The 25384-nt window shown below is 42.8% G+C and overlaps 2 protein-coding genes across 7 annotated transcripts in view; one reads left to right on the forward strand and one right to left on the reverse strand.

Annotated features, from left to right (window-relative positions):
• Nucleotides 1-5863, reverse strand: part of ZNF146 (zinc finger protein 146) — a 39312-nt gene extending 33449 nt beyond the window's left edge. For 2 of the 4 annotated variants that reach the window (XM_036440344.2, XM_045582497.1), the window contains exons 1-2: nucleotides 5721-5863; nucleotides 4176-4239 (exon numbers count right to left, since the gene is read on the reverse strand). The gene's annotated coding sequence lies outside the window, so the exon portion shown is untranslated. Of the gene's footprint in view, nucleotides 1-4175; nucleotides 4240-5343; nucleotides 5588-5720 lie in introns of those variants that run through there. The other 2 variants (XM_036440345.2, XM_045582498.1) reach the window with 1 other exon arrangement.
• Nucleotides 5864-5902: 39 nt separating this feature from the next.
• The window catches only part of ZNF565 (zinc finger protein 565), a 61315-nt gene continuing 41833 nt past the window's right edge, over nucleotides 5903-25384 (forward strand). For 2 of the 3 annotated variants that reach the window (XM_036440336.2, XM_036440338.2), the window contains exon 1: nucleotides 5905-6312. The gene's annotated coding sequence lies outside the window, so the exon portion shown is untranslated. Of the gene's footprint in view, nucleotides 6313-25384 lie in introns of all 3 variants that reach the window. The other variant, XM_045582495.1, reaches the window with a different exon arrangement.

The following is a 25384-nucleotide window of genomic DNA, read 5'->3' on the forward strand; positions in this document are numbered from 1 at the left end:
TATTTATTTATTTATTTTATTGATTTTGTACAGAGAGGGAGAGAGATAGAGCGTTAGAAACATCGATGAGAGTCATCGATCAGCTGCCTCTTGCACACCCCCTACCAATACATGCCCTTGACCGGAATCGAACCCGGGACCCTTCAGTCCCCAAGCCGACGCTCTATCCATTGAGCCAAACCGGTCCCGGCCTAAGGGATAAATTTAACCAAGAAGGTGTAAGACTTAAAAGTTGAAAAAGATTCAGAGGAAGATTTAAACAAGTAGAAGAATGTGCCTTATCCTTGGACTGGTAGGCCATAATACTCAAAGCAATATTCAGATTCTATACAATTCCTATTAAAATAACAACAGCATATTTCACAGATCTAGAATACTCCAACAATTTATATGGAACTTAAAAAGACCCAAATAGCCACAGCAATCTTGAGAACAACAACATTGGAGGAATCACAATACCAAATTTCAAGGTATACTACAAAGCCACTGTAATCAAAACAGCCTGGTACTGGCACAAGAACAGGCATATAAATCAATGGAACAGAACAGAGACCCCAGAAATCAATCCAAGGCATTATACTGAATTAATATTTGACAAAGGAGGAAACAGCATGCCCTAGCCCGTTTGGCTAAATGGCTAGAGCATCAGCCTGGGGACTAAAAGGTCCTGGTTTGGTTCCAGTCAAGGGCACATGCCCGGGTTGTGGGCTTGATACCCAGTAGGGGGCATACAGTAGGCAGCCAATCAACGACTTTCTCTTATGACTAATGTTTCTATCTCTCTCTCCCTTTCTCTCTGAAATCAATAAAAAAATATCTTACCAAATAATAGAGAAACATGTAAACTGACTGTACCTTCGCTATGCCCACAGACACCTGGGTCCATGGAAACTCCCAGCCAGGTCACTCAGCATCCAGGTCACTCCCAGCCAGCCATTAGGCAGAGGCTTAGGCTAGGGAAGGAGCTGAGCCTTCGATCAGAGGTTGTGTGTATGTGTGTAAACGGGACAACCCCTTCCCAAGCCTAAACCTGGGCAGAGGCTTTATGCTTGGGAGAGGGGCTGAGCCTGCAATCAGACCTGGCAGGGGGTGGGGAGACATGACGACACCCCTTCCCAAGCTTAAACCTGGAGTTTACTAAAAAGTATTAAATATGGAACTGCCATTTGACCCAGTGGTCCCATTTCTAGGAATATATCCTAAGAAACCCCAAACACCAATCTGAAAGAATGTATGCAATCCTATGTTCATAGCAGGACAATTGTAAATTGTCCTGGAAACAGTCCAAGTGCCCATCAGTAGATGGGTGAATAAAAAGAGCTGTGGTACCGTTATACCATAGAATACCATGCAGCAGTTAAAAAAAAAGATCTCTTACCCTTTGTGACAGAGGGGTCCCGGAGAGTTATTATGCTAAGCAAAATAACTCAGAGAAAGATAAGCATCACATGATCATAATGAATAAAATAAACTGATGAACAGAGTGGATACAGAGACACAGAAACAAGGTACAGACTGTGGAATCTCAGAGGGAAGGTGGACATAGGGGGGGTATGTAGGAAGAGATCAGCCAGAGACCTTGTATGCATATATGCACAACCCATGAACAAAGTCTCAGGTGGGTCACAGGGGCAAGTTATAAGGGATCAATAGGGGAATAAGGGGAACATAGTAATACTTTCAACAATAAAGAATTCATTAAAAAAAGAAAATTATCACTTTCCAATCCCTAAAGAAAGTACCCTATAAGACAAATTATTTATTACTAGAAATCAGGTGCATAGATTTGTGCACCGGTGGGGTCCCTCAGTCTGGCCTGCACCTTTTCACAATCTGGAACCCCTCATGGGATGTCAGACTTCCAGTTTTGGCCCAATCTGAAGTCTGACATCCCCGAGGGGTGTAGTACTGTGCAAAGCAGTAGGCGGCCAGGGCACCACTCCTGCTCATTGCAGCCCTGCTGTGCCTACTGCCACTCGGTAGCACTGCCATGAAGGCGGAAGAGGCTCACATTGCCATAGCTGTGCTTGCCAGCCGTCAGTTGGCTGAGCCACCAGGGGGCAGCTCCTGCATTGAGTGTCTAACCCCTGGTGGTCAGTGAGTGTCATAGCTACCTGCCAGTCATTTGGTCGACTGGTTATTTAGGCTTTTATATATATACCAGAGGCCCATTGAACAAAGATTCGTGCAATAGACCTTTCCCTGGCTGCCGGCACGGGTTTTCCACCGGCATGAAGGACCCAGGCCTTCGCTTTAGCAGCCACCTTCAGTCTTCGTTCCAGCCAGAGTGGCTCCTGTAGCACCCTCTGCCCCCTGCCCTTAACCTCAAAGCAGGCGTCCTGCCCTGTGCACCTCCCATGTGTGCTGCCTAGAGGCCCAGAGCAGCTGAGAGGCAGGACCACAACCATCTTTGTTGGGTTAATTTGCATGACTGATTTGCAGCCACTCATGATTGGCTGGTGGGCGACACAAAGTGACAATCAATTTGCATGTTTCTTTTATTAGTATGGACTAGAGGCCTGATGTACGAAGTTTGTGCACTGGGAAGAGGGCCCTCATAGCACGCCCCCAGCCCAGCAGTCTTGCATTGTGTCCCTCCCTGCCTCTGATCCCACCCTGGCACTATGGGCGCTGTCATCTTTTTGTGGAATGACAGTTAATTTGCATATTACCCTTTTATTAGATTAGATAGGATATATACACCAGAAGCCCAGTGCACAAAATTCGTGCATGGAGTGGGGGGGGTTCCCTCAGCCAAACCTGCAACCTCTTCAATCTGGGACCCCATAGGGGATGTCCAACTCACAATCCAGGACCACTGGCTCCTAACCTCTCGCCTGATTGCCCCTAACTGCTTCTGCCTGCCAGCCTGATTGCCCTCTAACTGCTCCCCTGCCTGCCTGATTGACCACAACTCCCCTCTTCTGCTTTGAGTTGCCTCTTCTGCCAGGCCCCGCCTCCACTGTGCAAGTGGCCATCTTGTGACAGCCATCTTGTGACAACCTTAGGGCATGATGATCCCCTAGGCAATTATTAGTTTAGACAGATTTATTAGTGTTAAAAGCATTCATTGAATGATGGGAAATTGACAACTGGATGGTAATAAAGTAAAACCACACATTATACTCTTGTCAAAAAGGGAAAATATAATCATTAATGATGGCTCAGTTATATTATGCAATTTGAAGATCATCACCTACTTATTCTGGCTCAGAAGTGTCACAATTGAAATTCTTAAAAAATATCAGAGGTTCTGAATTAGGACTATGAGAAAGTAACTGCCATAGAAATCAAAGAACAAAGTTCCTAAAGGTGGTGGTGATGAATTTCTAAGACAAATGTAACTTAAACACAGTTATAAATTCCTCATTTCAGTTATAAAAAGAGATGCCCCCATCCAAAAAATGTTTACAGGTGGAAATAAGAAAGCAGCATGTACACATCTGACTCTTTCAGAAATTTCTACCAGAAATAGTACAAATAACTATACTATTTCTGAGGAAGTATTATTTTGCACATAGTAATTAACAGTACTATTTAACATTTATCCAGTACTTACTATATCAGGAACTATTCTACAGAATTCAGAACTTCATAATCTAACCACCCTGTGAATCAAATACTATTATTTTCTCTATATTACTAGATGAGTAATTGAGGCACAAGCTTTAAGTACTTAAGATATCAAGGTGCAAAGTGGCAAGAGGAGTTAACAGAAGTAGTCTGACTCCATGACCTGTTTCCTCCTTTAAAAACAAACACTTTAACTTTTGAATATGTACTAAATTCATAGTTAGAGTATCTACTAAATTCATAGCTAGAAACATACGAAGGTATTTGCCTTTGCCCCATCTATCCTTGTTCCACAACCCCCAACAGAAAGAGCCACTTTTAACAGTGTCTTATGTATCCTGAGTTTTTTAATGGAAACAAATATATATATTTCTCCAGGTCTTACCCCAGATGAAGCATATCATACATTCTGCATCTTGCTTTCACTTAATTTATTTTTTGAGTTATTTCATACAGAAAGCTTCCTTTTCATTCTTTTGTACAGCTGCATATTATTCTGTTCTGTAGATATACCATAATTTTATTCAACCAGTCTCCGAATGATGGCAAGAATTGTTTCTAATCTTTCCCTATGCCAAACATAAATGAAATGAACCTCTTACCTGTATAATTCAATGCAAATGCAGGTACCTTTCTAGGATTAATTTCCAGATATGAAACAGCTGGCTAAAAAAACAAAAGAAAAATATTTGCAATTATAAATATTGCTGAATTATCTTTCCCAGGCCAGCTCCATACTAATACTATTTAAATTTCCAAGAATTTATATTTTCAAATATGTTACCAGTGGGTTCTCACATCCCCATGCAACTGCTTTTCTTTTTGTTTTATTGGCTATTTTAGCTTGTCTATTTTTCCATGTGAAGTGCAGAATCAGCTTCTTTAGTTACAAAGGGGCAGGGACTATAGATAATTTTATTAGGATCACTTTAAATTAATAAACTTACTTAAGTTTGCACACACTTCCTTATATATCCCTATTGAAAAACATGGTATATCTATTTGTTCACATCTAATGTTATACCCCTTGTTATTTTAAAATTCTTTTCTAATAGTTTTGCCTATTTCTCAAGTTTGCTCTTCAAGCTTTGATTGCTCTTATAAATAGTGGTTTTCTTCTGTTATGTCCTCTAACTACTGTTGTTTGTCTATTTTAATTTAGTGCCCAGTAACTTTAATTCTCGTTACTAAAAATTATGTAAGGGATAACTGTGGGTGGATTCCTTACAAAAAGCATCTTTACAAGTAAAAGTAATTTTCTTCATTACTTCACAAAATCTATACAATCTAAGAACATCTCAACTCATTTAGGAGTTAGGTCACTAGAATCTACTCCAGACTCACAGATAAAGATTGCAACTAAATTGTCTTCAAAGAAGGAAGTAACTGTCTAACCTAGGACTGCAAAACCTTGACTCCCTAATCCTGGGCTTTCTGCGCTGTATGGTACTGCTTCTCAAAGTGCAACTATTTAAAAGCAGCTCTATTTAAGTACCCCCAAACCAGTGGAATCTGATACCGTCTGAAGCAGGCGCTATAAAACTAAAAATTCCTTTGACACATTCTTGGTTGCTTAACATATTAAGCGCTCAGTCAGTCACCTGACACTATACTTTCCACCCGGGAGACAAAACAGGCTGGGCGCTTAACCTGTTAAAAACAAACAAACAAACAAACAAACAAAACAAAAAAATAGCGAGTTGCATTCTACCCCAATTAAAAAGAAATTCGGTTTTGTGTAAAAATCAAAACTACCTATAAAGTATTTACCACTTGGCTCCTGCCCCCCTTCAAATCGTCAAGGAAAACTGATGCTAAGGGAAGATGGCACCGTTACCATCAGCACTTTCGACAAAGGGAAGTGCTTCTCAAATGTTATTACCTCAATGCTAGTTTCCCATAGCTCCTCTCAAACTCATCCATATACAATTCTGCAACCAGTTTCTCACTCAACAACCTCAATCATCCGGTCAAACTGAGTTCACACACGCTCGAATCCGCCTCAGAGCCCCCCACCCCCACCCCCACCCCCCAGGCAGGCCAGAAGTTCTTAAATCCACTCTCTCTGCCCCGCGCCGTACCCCAATACACCCGGAATCTCCCCTTTACCTCCCGGACCCGACCGGCCCAAGACCCCGACATCCCACCTCCTACTTTCACGCCACGTGGACCCAGGGGCCGGCTGACCAAAAGACAAAGACCAAAATGTCCACTCGGTGCGCCACGCCTGCGCATCCGGCGGGAGGGGAATGGGGGAGGGGTTTACGGAGCACTCCCACAATTCTCCGCGAAGCAGCACGCACAGTTACCACAGCCAGGCCCAGGGTGGTATCAGATTACCTTCTATCAGCAATGCCGCTTTTCCAGCTTTGGACTACATTTCCCTTAAGGCTTTGCTGGTCGACACTCTGCCTCTGTCCTATGGGAACTTGACTGCCTCCTATCGTTATGGCGCTCTCGAGGTGAGTAGACTTGCCTTGGAAGAAGATCAGCTCAATCCTGGTGTTAGGTTTGGATCAGGGACTCCCTCTTTGAAGTCTCCCGAGTGCTGTGTCTAACGAGCCAAAGTCAAACTCAAATTCTGAAATACGAGGACTCCATCTTGTTTGGCTGGTCTGGACTGGACTACGTTTCCCAGAGACCTCAGCGGCCCGACGTTAAGTCTCTCAACGTGGTGGCCAGATCGTTCAGATAAGTTAGTTCCGCTCGGACCCGGACGCTACCAAGGGGAGGCCGAAGGTGAGGGGTCTGGGAATCCGGGGCGGGATGGGGCGTGTCCAGAGTTTCAGGTCTTTGCGCGCTGGCAGTAGCGGGCTGAGAATGCCAGATTCGGAGTGAGTGAATGTAGCTGTGTTTGGCTGACTGTGAGGGTCCGGTTGTGTTCACTTGTGTTTTTGTAACCAAGTGTGATGCTGTGTTGGAGTGTGGTTTGGTCCTTGTGACTGTGTCCCTGTTGGGTACGTAGGACCGCACGCCTTGTTCTTGGAGGTCTGAGTGTGATGCTTTCGAGTATCTGGGTTATGATTGCATGTCTCCAAGGTGGATGTATGGTTGCGTGATGTTGTGACCATGTGTGATAACATGTGTAATTGTATTTCTGTGACACTGTGATCACACTGTATCCCTTGGATACACTTCCAGCTGTATTCCTTGGGGTGTAGTGTGCGGGTGTGGTTTATCTTTACCTGTGTAAGTGTGACTGTGTCTCCAGAGTAAATGTTGGATTGTGACTGGTTAACATTGTGTTAGACTGAGTAGAGTGCCAGTAATTGTCTGTATCCCCTAAGTGGGTATGTACTTGTGGCTGCTGGGAATTTGTGGGTTTTGGTTTAGGAAGTCTGTGACTATATGAGAGTGACTGTGTGTCATGGTGATTAGATTGTGTGACTTTGTGTCTTCTTAGTAGGTGTGAGATTATGACTGTGTCTATGATTGTGTGGTTGTGTCCTGTGTGTCTCAAGAGTGGATGTGTGGTTATGTTTTTGTTTCACTGACAATTTATGCAGCACCAAGTGTATGGGAGTGAGGTGCCTGTGACTCCAGTGCTCTGATCACTGCAGAACCTGTGAAGTTAGGGCAGACTGTGGCCATAGAGAGTGAGAACCTCAGCCACAACTGCAACACTGCATGCGATTGGGCAGGATGGCAAGTCTTCCCAGATTTCCTTCCCTAGTGTGGGAGAATAGGGAGATGACCCTTCAAAAATGTCTTGCTCTCTCATGATTCCTTTTTCTTGACTCTTCTCCAAGAGAGATGTTGAGAGGAGGAGAATTGCTACTGATTATAGATTTCCCATATACTCTTAACCCAGCTTCTTTTTATGTTGACATTTTACATAATCACAGTACCTGATCAAAACCAGATTAACAATGATACACTATTAATAACTAATCTACATACCATATTCAAATTTTATCAATGTCCCTCAGTGTCTTTTTCTGGACAAGGATCCAATCCATGGTCATATATTGCAGTTAGTTGGAAAGTCTCCTTAGTCTTCTTCATCTGGCACAATTCCTCATTCTTTGTCTTTCGTGACCTTAACACTTGAAGAGAACTGGCCATTTATTTTGTAAAGTATGCAATATAGAATGTTCCTCAAATTGAGGTAGTCTGCTGCTTCCTCATTATTAAATTTAAATTATGCATTTGAGGAAAGAATATTCCAAAAGTGTTATGTTCTCAGTGCATTTCATCAAGAGACCCATGAAGTCAATTTGTTTCATTACTAGTGGTGTAAACTTTAATCACTTGATTACAGTGGTGTCCCCACAATTTTTTCCATTATAATTAAAGTGTCTAATGGAGAAATACTTTATACAAATATCCTGTTTCTCATCCCTACTTTCGCCTACTAATCTTTTTTTAAATATGTTTTATTGATTTTTTACAGAGAGGAAGAGAGAGGGATATAGAGTTAGAAACATCAATGAGAGAGAATCATTGATCAGCTGCCTCTTGCACACCCCCTACTGGGGATGTGCCTGCAACCAAGGTACATGCTCTTAACTGGAATTAAACCTTGGACCTTTCAGTCTGCAGGCTGAAGCTCTATCCACTGAGCCAAACCAGTTTCGGCATCGCCTACTAATCTTAATCCATTGATAATTCTTACCTGAATATGTTATTGCCATCTATTTGCCAAATGGTGATTTTTGTTTTGTTTTGTTTCCATCATTCCTTATTAACTAGAGGCTCAGTGCACAAAATTTGTGCGTGGGGGTGTGTGTCCCTCAGATCAGCGTGCATCCTCTCCAATCTGGGACCCCTCAAGGGATGTCCAACTGCCCGTTTAGGCCCAATAAATAGAAAGTTGGGCATGTCTCTCACAGTCCAGGACTGTTGGCTGCCAACTGCTTGCCTGCCTGCCTTCCTGATTGCCCCTAACTGCTTCTGCCTGCCAGCCTGATCACCCCCTAACCACTCCCCTGCCAGCCTGATTGATGCCTAACTGCTCCCCTGCCGGCCCAATAGCTTCTAACTGCCCTCCCCTGCTGGCCTTGTCAACCCTGAATGCCCTCCCCTGCCTGCCAAGTTGGCCCTAACTGTCCTCCCCTATAGGCCTGGTTGCTCCCAACTGCCCTCCCCTGCAGGCCTGGTCCCCCTCAATTGCCCTCCCCTGCAGGTCTGGTCCCCCCAACTACTCTCTCCTGCAGGCCTGGTCGCTCCCAACTGCCTTTCTCTGCTTGGCATGGTCACCCCTAATTGCCCTTCCCTGCATGATTGGTCCCTCCCAAATGACCCCACCTGCTGGCCATCTTCTGGTGGCCATGTTGTGTCCACATCAGGGAGGCCATCTTTGACCACCTGTGGGCAGCCATCTTGTGTGTTGGAGTGATGATCAATTTGCATATTACCCTTTTATTATATAGGATTGGAATCCTACTGTTAGAGGTTTTCCTTCTCTCCCATTTACTATCTTCCTAATAGAAAAGTAACATGCTAATTGACTGTACCTTCACGATGCCCACCAGCCAATTAGGAGTGAGTATGTAAATTAGCCCAACAAAGATGGTGGGTTAATTTGCATATGCAGTCACTGAGCGGCCAGGGGCTGGGCAGGACTCTTCATCATCACCATGGTGATGACTCAGGCCTTTTGCACCACCCCAGCCACTCCGGGCCTCTGGGCAGCATGGGAAGGCAGAAAGGCTGCTCCCGGCTGGAGCAGAAAGGTGGCTCCGGCCCAAGCGAAGGCAGTGCCGGCAGCCAGGTGAAGGATGACCCATTCTTGCATGAATCTTGTGCATTGGGCCTCTAGTATTATATAAGTATATACTGGTTAATTGTTATTCTATAGGTTATAATCCATTACTATCACTATTTTGTTGCTCAAATTATTCCAAATGTGGCCACTGGGAGCCCCTTTGAGTTGACTCCTGTGTCATTTCAATGTGTTCTCCTTTCTCTTTCCCTTTCTCTCTCCTCTTACCTCTCTCTTGATTTTTTTTAGTACTTATTTTCATGCACCACAATATATGTTCCAAGCTGATACTGTACTTTCTCAGCCCCAGCCCTGGAATCAGATTCCCAAGGAGCACTAGCTCCTTTAATCAGAAAACTAGAGGCCTGGGTGTTCTGCCCTCGTAGCCACAATGGCTTGCCTCACCCTTGCAACCCTAGCTTTGTAGGGAAGGACATCCAAAAGGTCATTTGGCTGTCCAGTCTAATTAGCACATTACACTTTTATTATTATAGACTAGAGGTGCATGAATTCGTGCAGCAGTGGAGTACCTTGGCCTGGCCGCAGGATCGGGCTGAAACCAGCTCTATAACATCCCCTGAGGGGTCCTGGATTGCTAGAGGATGCAAGCCAGGCTGAGGGACCTCACTAGTGCATGATTGGGGCTGGGAGGGATGCAAGAGGATGGCCAGCTGGGGAGGGAGCACAGAAGGACTCCAGGGCATGTCTGGTCCATCTTGCTCAGTCCCAATTGGCCAGACCCCAATTGAAGCTAATCTACCGTTTGGAGTATCTATCCCCTGGTGGTCAGTGCAGATCATAGCAAACAGTTGAGCGGCCTTAGCATATAATTAGCATATTATGCTTTGATTGGTTGAACAACCAACCAATTGACCAGACACTTAGCATATTAGGTTTTTATTATGTAAGATAATGTGCTTAAATAAAACTTATTAGAGACTTCCAATAATTGTTATCTAACTTAACATATAATGCAAAAATATTACAACTGGATACTTCCATTTTCATTTTTGTTACAGTCATATATTTTATTTCTAAATATGTTTAAACCACTCCCTGCCAGCCTGCTCGCCCCCCTGCTGGCCTGTTTATCCCCTACTGCTCCCCACCAGCCTGATTGCCCCCAACTGACCCCCACTGATGGCCTACTCTCCCCTAAGTGGCTCCACCTGCCAGTCTGCTCACCCCTAACTGCCCCCCCTCCACCGGCCTGACTGTCCCCACCAGCCTGATCACCCACAACTGCTGTCCCATCCTGGGTTGATCCCCCACAACTTCACTCCCCTCTTGGCCACTAACTGCCTCTACCTCAGCCCTGCCATCATGGCTTTGTCCAGAAGAAAATCCAGAAGGTCTCCTGGAAGGTCTCCCAGTCTAATTAGCATATTACCCTTTATTAGTATAGATAGAGGCCTGGTGCATGGGTGGGGGTCGGCTGGTTTGCTCTGAAGGGTGTCCCAGGTTAGGGTGGGGGTTCCCTGGGGGGGTGGGGCAGCCTGGGAAAGGGGCCTGTGGTGGTTTGCAGGCTGGCCACACCCCCATTGGGGTGGAGGTCCCCACAGGGGACAGTGCCAGCCTGGGCAAGGGGCTGGGGAGTTTGCAGGCCAGCCACACCCCCATGGGGTTAGGGTCCCCGCTGGGGGGCATGGCCATCCTGGGTGAGGAGATAAGGGCTGTTTTCAGGCTGGTCACACCACCTTCAGGATGGACGGTCCCCCGCTGGGGTGCCTGTCCAGCCTGGATGAGGGGCTAATGGCCGTTTGCAGGCTGACCCTGCCCCCGCAGTGAGGACCCTCACCCCATGGGGACATGGCCAGCTTGGGTGAGGGGCTGAGAGTCATTTACAGGCCCCTCCCTCAGCAGCTGGCCTGGGCAAACCAAGCCTCCTGTGCACTTAGACCAGCTGCGTGACCACCTTCCACAGGCCCTTCCTTCGGCCATCGGCCCAGGTGGGCAGAAAGCATAGCTTCCTCCATCGCCAGGGATAACCCAAGCCTCCCGCCCGCTCTGGCTGGCTCTGTGGCAGCCGCCATCTTTGTCCCACTAATTGACATATTCCCTTCTGATTGGCTGTAGGCATCACAGCGTTCCCAGCACCACTTATTAAAAACTTTGTCTTTGCCCCAGCGATTTGAGAAGCAACCATCTCTATGATCATAAACTAAATTTCCATATATATTGTAGTTGGTTGATTTCCAAGCCTTTTGTTTTATTCCATTGGTTGTTTATCTATGTACTACTACCACACATATTTGTCCCACATCCCGCGGCGTTTAAAAAGAATTCTTTCCAAAAATCGGGGCTTTTTAATAACGCCGCAGGACGCGGGACAGATTGTTAAAAATCGGGACTGTCCCGCCAAAAGTGGGATGTCTGGTAACCTTAACACAGTTTAATTATAGAATCTTTACAATATATTTTAATGTTTGGTACAGCCAAGGTCCTAAAATTCATTTTTTGTCAAATTGTGCAGTTTATTATTATCACTATTTCTGCAGCCAAGAGTTTTAATGGCGTAGATCTACATCTTTTGGAGAGTTGTGATTTGTTGATTTATAAACACTGGCCCCTGCATAATTGTTTTTAGATAGCCTGGGTCATTATAGCACTCATTATTGATATCTCTAATTTTCACCGTATGGTTTAACAAAAAAGGTCTTCTGCTATTCCTATCTTTTAGGAGAAAGAATGTGAGGACCTATTACAGAAGTCTGGATTCACAAATCTGGGATAAAAGTTTGTCTCAGTGACCAGACTGAAAGATGCAGGTTGGGCCAGGATCACATGTAATGGACTCAAGGCTCAATGTAATCAAAATGATATTTATTCATGTCACCTGGGTGTAGATGGTCTGACTCGAGAAAGAGCCAGTGATAAATTGGGGAGGGAGCAGGCTTTTTATGCTCTCAGGGAGAGCTGCAGACCAGGCTTTGACTTGACATATGTAGCAGTGAAGCATAGTAATCCCTCCTTTGGAAAACTGCTGTTTGAACTACTCTGTTATTCTTAGTCTCTTATTCTGTAGGTCAATTCTGTTCATTTTAGACTGTAAAATAACTTTGTTTTTGCTTAACTAGAAAAGATAAACTTAACTGTCTGACCTTGCAAGCTAGCCATCTAACATAAGGGACCGATGTGCTGATATTGATGCCAGGTGCCTATATACAATAGATATGATACTCAAGGTTATAGGTGTCTGTATAGCTATGATATGATACTCAGGGTTACAAGTTGTCTGTATAGATATGGCAGGTGTTTGCTAGATATGATATGTATTCAAGGTTATAAGCTGTCTATAAAAATAACTTACACAAGGACCTAAAAAAGATGCAAAAAGAATGCTTCCTCCTTTGGGTGTTTAGAATTTGACAAAGGTAATATGCTCTGAATCTGTGCGTAATAAAGATGACTCGTATCTAATTGGCTCATTAAGACATCTTGTCCAGCTTGCTGATTTGCGATGCAACATCAGGACCGCAGTTTTACTGCCTTGCCCTTTGTCCTTTTGCTGGCGCCAGACGCCCTTCTTCCTGGGGGCTGTGCAGGAGTTATGGTCTTCGGGCATTTCTGTAAAATGCCTGAAGGGGAGCAAGTTTGTGCAAGGTTTAGGCTGCAGAACGAGCTTTCCCTTTGACATTTGTTAGATTTTGTAAGGCTCAAGCCTTGTGTTCTCCAGTTAACCCAATCACAGATCTAATTTGATTTTGGTCATTTTGATTTTGGAATAGTTTTAATTTCAGGCCAAATTCCTTGTTTGTTTGTTTTTGATAACTTAAATGAAAATAGATGAATGTAGTCGTAGTACTTGGTTACAACAGGTTTTAAAGAATGTCTTGATTTCCTTTAACTTTAGGGTGTGGCAAATTCTATGAAATTTTATACACAGTTTTTGCATACATTTATTCATTTTATTTTTTCTTAAAAGAAGTTTCATGATTTCATAAGATTTTATTTCTTTCTTTTTAAATTGGCTTTTTCTTTTTTTTAATATATTTTATTGATTTTATACAGAGAGGAAGGGAGAGAGATAGAGAGTTAGAAACATCGATAAGAGAGAGTCATCGATCAGCTGCCTCTTGCACCCCCCCCCCCCACTGGGGATATGCCCCCAACCAAGGTACATGCCCTTGACCGGAATCGAACCCGGGACCTTTCAGTCCCCAAGCCGACGCTCTATCGAGCGAAACCGGTCCCGGCTAAATTGGCTTTTTCTTTAAGCCAATTATTTTTCTTCTTTAAAAAAAATGTTACTGATTGATTGATTTTAGGGAGAAAGAGAAAAAACACATTAATTTGTTCTTCTACCTATTCATGCCTTCATTGGTTTATTCCCATATGTGCACTGACTGGGGATTGAACTTGTACCTTTGTATATTGGGAGGATACTCCAACCATCAGAGCTACCCAAGTAAGAACATCATAAGATTTTCAAGGAGACTCCTGACCCATGAAAATTTAGAACCAAAGACGCAAAATCAAAGACAGTAAAGCTTTTAAAATGTCCAAAATTTGTGCCTAACAATAAGGAAACAGAAGAGGAGTATTTTACATTTATATGATGGAATATTATATAGCTAATAAAAAACATGCTTTAAAGAATTAACCAGAACAATGAAATTGCTATAATGATACAGCATTTCAAATAATTAATAAAATGGTGTTAAAATTGTACAAAGATTTCATCCAAAATTTTTTTTAAAAAAATATTTTTTTATTGATATTTTACAGAGAGGAGGAAGGAAGAGAGATCGAGAGCTAGAAACGTCGATAAGACAGAAACATCGACCAGCTGCCTCTTGCACACCCCCTATTGGGGATGTGCCCGCAACCAATGTACATGCCCTTGACCGGAATCGAACCTGGGACCCCTCAGTCCGCAGACCGACGCTCTACCACTGAGCCAAACTGGTTTCGGCCATCCAAAATTTTTTAAATTAATAATTGAATGAATAAGTAACTTACCATGTATCTGAAGTCATGCTTTTTGCTTTGTATACACTTTTATTTAATCTGGAAATAGTCCTTTCTTGGACATTGGTCATTCACAAAATGAAGCTATCTCATGTACCAGAGGACATGAGTCAACATTTAAAGGACTGTAAAAGAACTTATTTGTTTGAATCACACTAATTTCCTTTTTTGTCTCCATTCTTGGAATAGACATTGGCTCAATTGCTCTTAATAAATACAGCTACAACTCTGGTTATTCATTTTTGTATAAATGGCAGTAATGTTATAATCTACACTAATAAAAAAGAAACATGCAAATCACACCACTCCGCTATGCACAACAACCAATCAGAGTATGCAAATTGACCAAAAACATGGCGGCAGCCCCGCCCCACAGCCGCTCACAGCCTATGGGAGTCAGAGACGTCAGGCGCCAGCGCTTGAGGCTGGCTACAGCCGCAGAGACCAAGAAGCTGCCTGCCCGGTGATTCCAGGCCACAGCCAGCCTCAGAAGCCTCACGGCCTCCTGCCCCACTTCCTGGGGAAGACAGAAACCGGGCCCCAGTGCTTGAGGCTGGGTGCGACCTAGGAGACGAAGAAGCTGCCTGCCCCATGATCCCAGGCCACAGCCAGCGGGAGAAATCGCCCACCTCACGTCCTGGGGGACACAAGAAACCCGCTGCCAGTGCCTGAGGCTGACAGCAGCCCCGGAGATGAAGAAGCCACCTGCCCTGTGATCCCAGGCCACAGCCAGCGGGAGAAGTTGCCCCCACTGCATCAGGGGGAAGATGGAGAAGCAGATGCGGAGAAGCTGACGCCTACAGTCCAGGAGCCAGCACCTGCAGTTGGCTACAGCTGCTACAAGGAGAAGCCGCCCACCCCGCAGTCCTGGGCACCAGCACCTGCGCCTGGCCGTGGCCTGGGAGTCAGAGAAGCTGCCCACCCTGCAGTCTCAGGTGCCAGCACTTGCAGCTGCAGCATAGGCAAAGCCACCTGCCCACCATCCTCTGAGTCTGCAGCCAGCCTGGGCGCCTATGGCTGACCAAAGGGAGGGAAGCCGGTATCCCTGGTGCCTGTGGTTGGCTGGAGGAGGGAATCCTGGGTTCCAGGTGCAGGGCCGAGGTAGAGGTGATTAGGGGCAATCAAGTCAGCAGGGTAGCAGTTAGAGATGATCAGGTTGGCAGGCAGAAGTAGTTAGGGGCAATCAAGCAGGCAGGGGAGCGGTTAGGAGCCAGCAGTTCTGAATTGTGAGAGGGATATCTGACTGCCATTATCTGAGGGGTCCCAGATTGGAGAGGGTGCAGGCCAGGGACACCCTTCCCCCCCACACAACCCCTCCTCCCGTGCATGAATTTCATGCACCAGGCCTCTAGTTTTATTATAAAATGTATAAGCTTAATGCAAAAATCTAAAAAATTGCTAAAAGTGTAATTCCTTAATTTAGTGATATTCTTGGGATGTATATTTAAATATTTTTCTTTGGGATTTTATAGAATGGTACTACTTTTTAAATTTTATTAAATTCATTGGAGTTAACATTGTCCAATAAGATTATATTATATGTTTAAATTGCACAATTCTAAAATATATCATCTGGCCGAAACCAGTTTGGCTCAGTGGATAGAGTATTGCCTGCAGACTGAAGGGTCCCAGGTTCAATTCCGGTCAAGGGCATGTACCTTGGTTTCAGGCATATCCCCAGTGGGATGTGTGCAGGAAGCAGCTGATCGTTTCTAACTCTATTCCTCTCCCTTCCTCTCTGTAAGAAATCATTAAAATATATTTTTAAAAATAAAATAAAATACATCATCTGTATATTGCATTATGTACTCATCAACAAAGTCAAGTCTCCTTGCATTATTATGAATTTGACCCCTTTACTCTCTTCAATACCCCCCCCTTCTCCACTACGGTAACCACCATACTATTGCCTGTGTCTATGAATTTGTCTTATATGTAAGTTCCTTGGTTTCTGTTTAATATCCCACATATGAGTAAGATTATATGGTTTTCATCCTTTTTTGTCTGACTTATTTTGCCTAACATGATATTCTCAAAATCCATCCATGTTGTCACAAATGGCAGTATTTCATCTTTTCTTATGGCTTAGAGTAGCAGTCTGTTATGAAAATGTCCCACATCTCTATCCAATCATCCATTGAAGAATACTTAGATTGTTTCTATGTCTTGGCCACCATGAATAAAACATAAGAGTACATATATATTTACAAATAAATGTTTTTAAAGTTTTTGGGTAGAGACCCAGAAGGGAGAATACTAGGTCATATGGTAGCTCTATTATTAATTTTTTTAGGAACATCCATACCATTTTCCAATGAGGCTGTACCAATTTGCATTCCCACCAATAGTGCATAAGGGTTCCTTTTTCTCCATGACCTCCACAAAACTTGTTATATCTTGTTTTGTTGATAACAGCCATTCTAACAGGTCTGAGGATTGCGGTTTTGATTTGCATTTCCCTTGTGAAGGTGAGCATATTTTCATATATTTGTAGGGAATTTGTATGTCTTTTTGGAAGAAATGTCTTTTTAAGTCCTCTCTTCATTTTTTAATTGGATTGTTTGTTTTTTGTTGTTGAGTTGTATGAGTTTTTTGTATATTTGGATATTAGCCCCTTAGCAGAGGTATTGTTTGCAAATATCTTCTCTCATTTGGTTGGTTGCCTTTTTGTTTTGTTAATAGTTTCTTTTGCTGTGCAAAAAACTTTCAGGCCTAGCTGGTTTGGTTCAGTGGATAGAGCGTTGGCCTGCAGACTGATAGGTCCCAAGTTCAATTCCAGTTTGGGGCACACAGGTTCTGGGCTCAGTCCCCAGGGGGGAGCATGCAGGAGGCGGCCAATCAATGATTTTCTTTCATCATTGATGTTTCTATCTTTCTTTTCCTCTCTGAAAAAAGCTTTTTAGTTTGATATAACCCCATTCATTTATTTTTGCTTTTACTTCCCTTTACTTTGGGGTCAAATTCATAAAATCATCTCTGAGACCGTGTTTTCTTCTATGTATTTTACTGTTTCATATCTTATATTTAGATCTTTATTCCATTTTGATTTAATTTTTATATACGGCAACAAATACGGTAGTCTCTAATTTCATTCTTTTGTATGTGGCTTTCCAATTTTTCCAACACCATTTATTGAAAAGGCTTTTTTTTTTTTCTCCATTATGTTTTGGGTTTCTTTATAAAAAATCATTTGCCATATATGTGGATTTATTTCTGGGCTTTCAATTCTATTAGTCTTTGTGTATTTTTCTGCCAATACTATGCTGTTTTGATTGTAGCTTTGTAGTACAATTTTTTTTTTTTTATCCTCACCCAAGGATATTTTTTCCATTGATTTTTAGAGAGAGTAGAAGGAAGAGGAAAAGACAGAGAGAAATATCAATGTGAGAGAAACACATCAATTGGTTGTCTCCTGCACAGGCCCTGACCCAGGCTGGGGAGGAGCCTGCAGCTGGTTACGTGCCCTTGACAAGATTCCAACCCAGGACCCTTTGGTCCACAGGCCAGTACTCTATCCATTAAGCCACATTTGCTAGGGTTATAGTATAATTTGAAGACAGGCAGTAATATTTGCCTTTGTTCTTTTTCCTTAGGATTGTTTGTCTATTCAGGATCTTTTGTGATTCCATACACATTTAATTTTTTTCTTGTATTTCTTTTAAAATTGCCATTGGGCTTGGCCAGCATGGCTCAATGGTTGAGCATGGACCTATGAACCAGGAGATCATGGTTCAGTTCCTGGTCAGGACACATGCCAGGGTTGTGGGTATTTAGGAGACAGCCAATCAATAATTCTCATCATTGATGTTTCTATCTCTCTCTGCCTTTTCCTTCCTCTCTGAAATATATTTTTTTAATGTCTTTGGGATTTTAACAGGGATTGCTTTAAATCTGTATATTGCTTTGGGTAATATGGCCCTTTTAATTATATTGATTCTTCCAATCCATGAAATAGAATATCTTCAATTTCTTTAATTTTTTAAAAATAATGTAGTTTTCAGTGTATAGATCCTTCATATTCTTTGTTAAGTTTATTCCTATTTTATTATTTTTGTTGCAATTGTAAATAGAATTGTTTTCTATTTCTTTTTTTTAAATTTCATTGTTAATATATATTAGCACAATGGATTTTTATACACTAATTTTGCATTCTGCAACTCTACTGTATTTCTTTATTGTTTCTAGTAATTTTTTGGTGGAATCTTTTGGGTTTTCTACATATAGAATCATGTCATCTGCAAAAAAAACACCTTTTTACTTCTTCATTCCCAGTTTGTATACCTTTTATTTATTTCTCTCGCCTGATTGCTCTGGCTAGAATTTTCAGTACTCTGTTGAATAAGAGTAATGAGAGTGGGCATCCATTCTTATTTCTGATTTTAGAGGAAATGCTTTCAGTTTTTCACCACTGAATGTGATATTTACTGAGGATTTGTCATATATGATCTTTATTATGTTCAGATACCTTCCTTCTATACCTATTTTATTGAGCATTTTAATCATAAATGGATTTTGTATCTTGTCCAAAGCTTTTTCTGCATATGAAGTTTATAACTTATTTTGTTAAGGTTGTGTATCACATTGATCAGTTAGCATATATTGAACCATTCTTGCCCTTCTGGAACATATCCCACCTGGTTCTTTTTAATGTATTGTTATAGTCCAGTGGTTGGCAAACTCATTAGTCAACAGAGCCAAATATCAACAGTATAACAATTGAAATTTCTTTTAAGAGCCAAATTTTTTAAACTTAAACTTCTTCTAACACCGCTTCTTCAAAATAGACTTGCCTGGGCTGTGGTCGTTTGTGAAAGAGCCACACTTAAGGGGACAAAGAGCCGCATGTGGCTTGCAAGCTGCAGTTTGCCGACCACAGTTATAGTCAATTTGCTAGTATTATGTTTAGGATTTTTGCATCTATATTCATCAGAGGCTTGGTCTGTAATGTGTGTGTGTGGGGTGTGTGTGTGTGTTGCCAGGTTTTGGTGTTATGGTAATGTTCTCAAAAAATAAATTAGATAGTATTGCTTCTTCTTCATTTTTTGGTAGAGTTTAAGAAAGATGTGTATTAAGTCCTCTTTGAATGTTAGGTAGAATTCACTAGTGAAGTCCTGGACTTTTACTTTGGGAGGTTTCTTTATTGTTTCAATATTCTTACTGTTGGATTTTCCAATTCTTCATGATTCAGTCTAGAAAGGCTATATATTTCTAAACATTTGTCCATTTCTTCCAGGTTATTGAATTTGGTGGTGTATACTATCATATGCTATTTTACAGTCCTTTGTATTTCTGTGGTGTCTGTTGTAACGTCTCCACTTTCATTTCTGATTTTGTTTGAGTATTTTCTTGTGTTTTTTTTTTTTTCTTTTTCTAGCCAGTTGTTGCCATGGTTCTTATTCTGGCATTAAGAAGGGTTCAGCAGCTCTGATCAGTTTGGCTCAGTGGATAGAGCGTCTGCCTGTGGACTCAAGGGTCCCAGGTTCGATTCTGGTCAAGGGCATGTACCTTGGTTGCGGGCACGTCCCCAGTGGGGGGTGGAGGGGGGTACAGGAGGCAGCTTATCAATGTTTCTCTCTCACTGATGTTTCTAATTCTCTATCCCTTTCTCTTCCACTCTGTTAAAAACACAATAAAATAAAAATTTAAAAAAAAAGAAGAAGAAGAAGAAGAAGGGTTCAGTGATCTTGAGAAAGGCTGTGTATAACTGAAGTAAGAGTCCAGAGATGAAAGATAATTTTGAAAGGCATTGGTACTCAGAGGAGCCTAGCTAAAGAAACTAAGTTCTCCTTGTCTCAGGACCCCTTGCTTTTTATTAACACAAATTGTCCTAAGGGTAGGGTTTCCTACAGAAGCATTGTCAGATTGGGGAATAGCCTAGAGCTGTTCAGGTGTTTGTCCAGTAGGAGGCAACAACATATTAAGAAGAGCTGAGCTGTCTTTCAGCAAATAATCATCCTTTTCAGGTTTAGGGAAAATGCCTTTAGCCATTACAGCAGGTGACAACAAATGTGACAGCCCTTGTTTAGTCCCCAAGTTCCATCAACTTTTTGATGAAACTCTTACAATTATGATATGCTGGAATTGGCGTCTGGTAGAGGTTTGTTAATTTTGTCAAACTTTTTAAAGAGCAAGCTTTGTTGTGTTAATTTTTTCTATTGTTCTCTACTTTGTTTAATTCTCATCTGATTTCTATTATTTCCTTCCTTCTTCTGACCTTAGGCTTTGTTCTTAAAGGTAAATGTTACATTGTTTATTTAAGATTTTTCTTGTTTCTTTTTAAAAAAATATATATTTTACTGATTTTTTACAGAGAGGAAGAGAGAGGGATAGAGAGTTAGAAACATCGATGAGAGAGAAACATCGATCAGCTGCCTCTTGCATACCCCTTACTGGGGATGTGCCTGCAACCAAGGTACATGTCCTTGACCAGAATCGAACCTGGGACCTTTCAGTCTGCAGGCTGACGTTCTATCCACTGAGCCAAACCGGTTTCAGCTTTTTTTGTTTCTTGAGGCATGCCTACAGTGCTATAAACTTTCCTCTTATTACTGCTTTTGTTATATCCCCAAAATTTTGATATGTCATATTGTCATTTTCATTTGTCTCTATGTATCTTTTTTATCTATTTTCTTCTTTTTTGACCCTGCTATTGTTTAATAGCATATTATTTAATCTTCACATATTTGTGAGTTTTCCTGCTTTCTTTTTGCAGTTGATTTTCAATTTTGAAGCACAGGGGCTAGATAATATGCTTGGTATGATTTCAGTTTAAATTTATTAAGGTTAGTTGTATTTACCAACATATGGTCTATCCTTGGGAATATTCCAGGTGCATTAGAGAAGAATATATAATCTGGTATTCTGGGATACAAAGCTCTGTAAATATCAATTATGTGTATTTAGTTTAATGTGTCATTTAAGCATGATATTGTCTTATTGATTTTTTGTTTGGATGATCTTTCCATAGCTGCCAATGGGGTATTTAGGTCCCTTACTATGATTGTTTTTGTCAGTTTCTCCCTTTAGTTCTGTTAGTAATTGCTTTATATATACTGTATATATTGGTGGTCCCAGGTTGGGTGTATATCCTATATAATAAAGCCTAATATGCTAAGTGTCTGGTTGTCCAGTCAGTCATTCAATGAATCAAAGCATAATAGGCTAATGAGTGCTAAAGCCACTCAACTGCTCACTATGATGTGTACTAACCACCAGGGAACAGACACTCCAACCGGTAGGTTAGCTTGCTGCTGGGGTCCGGCCAATCGGGACTGAGTAAGATGGGCCAGACACACCCTGGAGCCCTCCCGTGGGCCCTCTCTGGCGGGACAACCTCCCATATCCCATCCCTGCCCTGATCATGCATGTGTAGGGTCTCTTGGCCTAGCCTGCACCCTCTTGCAGTCCAGGCTCAAGATCTCTCCCAAGTGTATGAATTTCATGTACCAAGCCTCTAGTATAGTAATAAGTATTATGTCTTTTCCCTGTTATCGTTATAAAATATCCATCTTTCCCCTGGCCAATATTGCCCTGTGGCTAGAGTGTTTGCCTGTGCACTGTGGGGTTTAGGGTTTGGTTCTTTTACAAGGGCAAATGCCTGGGTTGCAGGTTCAATCCATGGACCCAGTCGGGGTTAATGCAGGAGGCAACCAATCAAGGTGTCTCTCTCACTTTGATGTTTCTCTCTCCTTCTCTCCCTTACCCCATCCTTTCCACTCACTAAAAATGAATGGGAAAATATTCTCTAATTTGGATTAAATTCACACACACACATACACACACACACACACAGAGCTTTGTCTCTTGTTACCTTTTTTATCTTGAAATCTATTTTGTCTGATATAAGTATGGTTACACCCACATTACCCTGGTTATCATTTGCTTGGAATATCATTCCAACCCTTTTACTTTTTTTGTCTTTGTAACTGAGGTGTATCTCCTGAAGGGAGCATATAGTTTTCCTGTTGTTGTTTTATTCATCAGCTACTCTGTGCCTTTTTATTGGTGAGCTCAGTCCATTTACATTTAGGGTGATTATAGATATGCCAGAGGCCAGATGCATGGATTTGTGCACATTGAAAGGAAATTAATTAGGAGGTGGCCAGTGGGGCAGGACTGGGTAAGACAGGCCGGACACGCCCTGGAGCCAACCTCGTTCCACCATAATGGTCACTTAGGCTTTTATTATACAGACTAGGGACCCATTGCATGAATTTGTGCACCTTGAAAGGAACTTGTGCACCTTGGCCGCAAAGCTGTAATGGGATAGGGGCAGGTCTCGGCCCATCCTCTGCATGCCCTCCAGGCCCCTCCTGCCATGGCCCCCAGTCTCCTGTCTGCCAGCAGCCAGGCTCCTGCCTCTACCACTCCCACACGCTGACAGTGCCAGCCATGCTTGCACCCACTGGTGGCACGGAGTGATTGGGACCAGTGCCAGCAGTGGGTACGAGCAGCGGATCTAGCAACAGCAGCAGGTGTGAGCAGGACCATCACTGGCAGTGGGTGAGAGAGCTGGCTGTTGACCCCGATTGCCCCTCAGGAGCAGGGGAGGTGGAGAAGCCCTGAAGGGTGATCAGGGCTGGCAGCCACCACTCACACCTGCTGACAACGCCAAGTGATCGGGGCCAGCACCAAGTGCTGGCAGTGGGTGTGAGCGGCAACTCTAGTGCCGGCAACAGATGCGAGTGCCCATTGGGACTGTGGCATGTGAGAGCAAATAATTTTCAGTAATCACCAGAGACTAGCCTTGATGACAGGAACCAGCCCCCTACTTTGGTCTTGTGCCCTCTCTCACCTGCTCCACCACCCTGAAGTGGCCAATGCCCACCATGTTCTGCACTCTACCACCATGTCTTCCATGTTATGTGCGCTCCCCCTCATGGTCAGCACACATCATAGCAACCAGTAGTTCGGTTGTTCGGCTGTTTGGTCTATTTGCATATTAGGGTTTTATATAGATAGATAGATAGATAGATAGATAGATAGATAGATCCTATTCTGAACAAGAGTTGCAATTTTCTACTTCCTTCTGTCTGCTGGTCATCTTATTCATAGTTTTATATCAATTTGTCTTTTTTGTCTCAGGTTGAAGTACACCCTTCAGTGTTTTCTATAATTTAGGTCTTGTGGTACATTTTCTCAGCTCTGGATGTCTGGAAAGCCTTTATTTCTCCTTTATATTTGAAGGATAACTTTGCTGGACAAATAAATCTTGGCTGAGAGAATCCAAGATGGCTGCGCCCAGGTAAACACCTAGCCGCAGCACACACAACAATTTCAATAAAATACAACTAAAATATAAAATGGACATTACCCAGAACTACAGGAAAGTTGACTGACTGGAAATTCTACAACAAGAAGCAAGGAGAAAACCAGAAGGAAGCGCAGAGGAGCTGTAAAAGCCCAAGGTACGGAGACACGTGGCACGCGCGGAGAGGACAGAGCCAGAGAGGAGGGAGGCCGAGAGCCTGGCTGGCAGTCCCAAGCGGGAAGGAGAGAAAAGCTCCGACTGTGCTGGGCCCAGCTCCAACTGCTCTGAACCCCAATTCTAGGCCAGACCCCGGGGACCCAGGCTCATCCATAAGGAGCTCGGCTGAAAGGCGGAATCCTGGGGGAGCGGCGAGAGGGGGTTCCGGAGACGCGCACGTTGCGCGCAGAGAAGGGACAGTCGGCTGTGCCGCGGAATTGCCCTAGGGGGAAGGAGACAGGGGCTCCACACTGCTCTGAACGCCACCTCCAACCCCACTTCCAACTGAATTGAACCCCAATACCGGGCTCATTAGGGGAGAGCATAGACTGTTTGGTAGCAGGCGAAAATCGAGGGCACCTTTTTCTCAGAGGCACTGGCAGCAAGTACTGAAGGACCTGCATAGGCGGGGCTGACGGAAGCCAAGGCTGTAGGCTCCATCCTGAAACCCCACCCGATCTGTAGCTGCGAAATGCGACAACGAAATAGATCACAAATGAAAGAAATGGAGGACAAAAAGCGACTGGATATAGAGTTCAAATCTACGCTAATAAGGTTTTTCAAGAATTTCCTAGAAAAAATTGATAAGACCTATGAGGATATGAAAAGAGATCAACTAGAATTAATAAGGAATCAACAAGAAATGATAAGGGATCAACAAGAAATGATAAGGAATCTACAAGAAATAAAGAATACATTCTCTGAAATAAAATATATTATACAGAGTCCTAAAAACAGAATGGAAGATCGCAAGAATCAAGTCAAAGATTTGGAACATAAAGAGCCAAAAGACACTCCTCCACAGAAGCTAGAAGGCAAGAGAATCCAGAAAACTGAAGATAATGTAAGAAACCTCTGGGACAACTTCAAGCGAACCAACATCAGAATTATGGGGTCCCAGAAGATGAGAGAGAGCAAGATATCGAAATCATACTGAAAGAAATAGTGACAGAAAACTTTTCCCACCTGGTGAAAGAATTAGACTTACAAGTCCAGGAAGCGCACAGAACTCCAAACAAAAGGAATCCAAAGTGGACCACACCACGACAAATTATAATTAAAATTCCAAGAGCAAAAGACAAAGAGAAAATATTAAAAGCAGCAAGAGCAAAGAAGGTAGTTACCTATAAAGGAGCACCTTTACGATTGTCAGCTGACTTCTCAACAGAAACCATGCAGGCCAGACGGGAATGGCAAGAAATATTCAAGGTGATGAATAGCAAGAACCTACAGCCAAAAATACTCTACCCAGCAAAGCTATCACTCAGAATCGAAGGCCAGATAAAGAGCTTCACTAATAAAAAAAAAGCTAAAGGAGTTCATCACTGCCAAACCAGAATTATATGAATTGCTGAAAGGGGTTCTTTCAGAAGAGAAAGTAAATAAAGATAAAAATTATGAACAACAATTACGTAACTATCAACAAGTGAATCTAAAAACCAAGGAAATTAAAAAAAAATCTGATGAACAGTATTAACTGTTGAATATAATAGAATCAGAGGAATGGAAGGGGAGTGAACTGACGATTCTTGGGGAAAAGGGGAGAGGGGGGCATGGGAAGAGACTGAACATAAACTGTGCACCTATGGATGAGGACAATGGGGAGTGGGGAAAGGGCAGAGGGTGGGGTGGGAACCTGGTGGAGGAGAGCAATGGGGGGGGGGGGGGGA

Source organism: Pipistrellus kuhlii, unplaced genomic scaffold, assembly GCF_014108245.1.
Source record: "Pipistrellus kuhlii isolate mPipKuh1 unplaced genomic scaffold, mPipKuh1.p scaffold_m20_p_17, whole genome shotgun sequence".
Taxonomy (NCBI): Eukaryota; Metazoa; Chordata; class Mammalia; order Chiroptera; family Vespertilionidae; genus Pipistrellus; species Pipistrellus kuhlii.